Below are 3259 nucleotides of genomic sequence, written 5' to 3'. Positions count from 1 at the left end.
TGTTTTATCTTGAATTTTAATTAGGCCAATGCGCGTCTAATAAAATATAAAATTTTGGGTTTTGAAATTTCATAAATTTTCAATAAAAGTGTCATAACTTTTATGAATATTAATATTTTTGAAAAATATTTCGTAAACACGTTTATTAGACCTATGCAGTTCTAACAAAACAAATATTTTTTGATTTGAAATTTTTTATTTTTTGTTTTCAAAAAAATTTGTATGTAATATCATAGGCCGAAATAACGCGTGACCTAATTAAACACAAAATAAAAATTAGCTTTAACTTTTTTTCTATTAAAAATTTTAACGAAATGTTTTATCTTGAATGTTAATTAGGCCAATGCGCGTCTAATAAAATATAAAATTTTGGGTTTTGAAATTTCATAAATTTTTAATTAAAGTGTCATAACTTTTATGATTATTAATATTTTTGAAAAATATTTCGTAAACACGTTTATTAGACCTATGCAGTTCTAACAAAACAAATATTTTTCGATTTAAAATTTTTATTTTTTTTTCAAAAAAATTTGTATTTAATATCATAGGCCGAAATAACACGTGACCTAATTAAACACAAAATAAAAATTAGCTTTAACTTTTTTTCTATTAAAAATTTTAACGAAATGTTTTATCTTGAATGTTAATTAGGCCAATGCGCGTCTAATAAAATATAAAATTTTAAGTTTTGAGATTTCATCAATTTTTAATAAAAGTGTCATAACTTTTATGAATATTAATATTTTTGAAAAATATTTCGTAAACACGTTTATTAGACCTATGCAGTTCTAACAAAACCAATATTTTTTGATTTAAAATTTTTTATTTTTTTTTCAAAAAAATTTGTATGTAATATCATAGGCCAAAATAACACGTGACCTAATTAAACACAAAATAAAAATTAGCTTTAACTTTTTTTCTATTAAAAATTTTAACGAAATGTTTTATCTTGAATGTTAATTAGGCCAAAGCGCGTCTAATAAAATATAAAATTTTGGGTTTTGAAATTTCATAAATTTTTAATTAAAAGTGTCATAACTTTTATGAATATTAATATTTTTGAAAAATATTTCGTAAACACGTTTATTAGACCTATGCAGTTCTAACAAAACCAATATTTTTTTATTTAAAATTTTTTATTTTTTTTTTAAAAAAATTTGTATTTAATATCATAGGCCGAAATAACACGTAACCTAATTAAACACAAAATAAAAATTAACTTTAACTTTTTTTCTATTAAAAATTTTAACGAAATGTTTTATCTTGAATGTTAATTAGGCCAATGCGCGTCTAATAAAATATAATATTTTGGGTTTTGGAATTTCATAAATTTTTAATAAAAGTGTCATAACTTTTATGAATATTAATATTTTTTTTAAATATTTCGTAAACACGTTAATTGGGCATGTGCAGTTCTAACAGAACACTTATTTTTTGATTTGAAATTTTTTATTTATTTTTTTTAATTTATATGCAATAGCATTGGCCAAAAATATCACGTGACCTAATTAAACCCAGAATAAAAATTTGCTGTAACTTTTGTTTTACTAAAAATTTTTGCGAAATGTTTTATCTTGAATGTTAATTAGGCCAATGCGCGTCTAATAAAATATAATATTTTAGGTTTTGAAATTTCATAAATTTTTAATAAAAATGTCATAACTTTTATGAATATTAATATTTTTGAAAAATATTTGGTAAATACGTTTATTAGACCTATGCGATTCTAACAAAACAACTACTTTTTGATTTAAAATTTTTCATTTTTAAAAAAAAATTATATGCAATATTATAGGCCAAAATATTACGTGACCTAATTAAACCCAAAATAAAAATTAGCTCAAACTTTTTTTCTATCAGAAATTTTTACGAAATGTTTTATCTTGAATGTTAGTTAGGCCAACGCGAAAGTGCTTTCCTTAAAGTTATATTAATATGGCCTACCACTGAGTCATAGATATATATGCCTTCCTCAAAGTTACAGGTAGGCTAAAGATGCCTTAATTTATGTAAAGGCACAAATGCCTACGCCAAAATTTAGAAGTAAAAAGACCTTCATCAAAGTTAAAAAAAAGTGCCTTACCCTGAAGTTACAAGTAAAAGAGCCTACTTCAAAGTTATAGGTAAAGGTGCCAAATCTAGGTATAAGCACAAGTGCTTACCCCAAAATTTTTAAGTAAAAGAGCTTACGTCAAAGTTATAAACCAAGTGCCCATCCTAAAAGATACTTGCAAGACGCCTTGTTTAGGATTAACAGTTTCCAAGCTTCTGCCTACCTTAGAGCCTAGTTAAAAATTTAAGTACTGCACCTAAACAAGCACAACAAAAAATCAACACAACACTGAAATCAACACAAAACAAAAAGGAAACACAAAACGAAAAAATACAGAATGAAAAAAAAAATAAAAGTATCGTTTTTCTTAGTTATTCAGCAGTAAATAGAGTAGGTTTGGTGAATAACGACGATATTTTAATTAACCCATTCTCCAAGGGTAGGTTTATTAAAGACTTCTGAGGTGATGTTTGTCTGATCCAATTTTTCCAAATGTTTTTTTTTTTGATTAAAATTAACCAAGAATTGTCAAAGTTTTTTGTTTGGTTTTTCTTTATCTTGGGAAGTTTTTTCTTCCTTAACTTCACAGCTGAATAAATAAATATTTATTATGTTATTAAAAAGATTTAATTTTAAAACATAACTAACTTTTATATGAAAAAAGTGACTTACTTTTGGTACACACAATGAAAACATTATTTAATTTTTTTTTATTGGTCTTAGGTTATCTTATTAAAGGTTGGAAGATTCCTAATGAAGTAACGTAAGTGATTAAGTAGTTCATCAAATATTTTAAATTGTTAGATTATTTTTATAATTTAAAAACTAAGTTCAAAGTACTTCGGGTTTAGGTTATCTGATTACCAGTTGGAAAATTCCAAATAATAGAGTAACGCAAGTTTTTAAACAGTTCATCAAATATTTTAAATTGGTATATATTACTTTTATAATTTAAAAATCGAGCCAAAGTACTTACATGAGTGTGTGCTCATTTCTTGATCTTTATTTATTTGAACTGATTTTAACTTCTTGACAGGTTGAAAAGTCACAACTATATAAACAGGCGACAATAAAAATTTAAAACCTTTTTCTAGTAAATTTATTCAAAACAGAGAAAAAATGTAATGTTAAGTTATTTTTAAAATTAAAAAAAAAATTTAAATAAAAATATTTTACGTACTTTTTGGTATATCTTCCTTATCAATT

At 23.7% G+C, this 3259-nt stretch overlaps 1 long non-coding RNA gene across 1 annotated transcript; it reads right to left on the bottom strand.

Moving 5' to 3' along the window:
* Positions 1-2424: 2424 nt before the first annotated feature.
* Positions 2425-3259, bottom strand: LOC145749819 (uncharacterized). The gene is made up of 3 exons (XR_014283654.1): positions 3234-3259; positions 3030-3104; positions 2425-2642 (listed from the first exon to the last, which is right to left on the bottom strand). It is a non-coding gene; the product is annotated as an uncharacterized LOC145749819 (long non-coding RNA).

This window comes from Corella eumyota, chromosome 4, assembly GCF_963082875.1.
Source record: "Corella eumyota chromosome 4, kaCorEumy4.1, whole genome shotgun sequence".
NCBI lineage: Eukaryota > Metazoa > Chordata > Ascidiacea > Phlebobranchia > Corellidae > Corella > Corella eumyota.
Note: the sequence above shows the minus strand (reverse complement) of the source record. Positions and strands in the feature narration are given on the sequence as shown.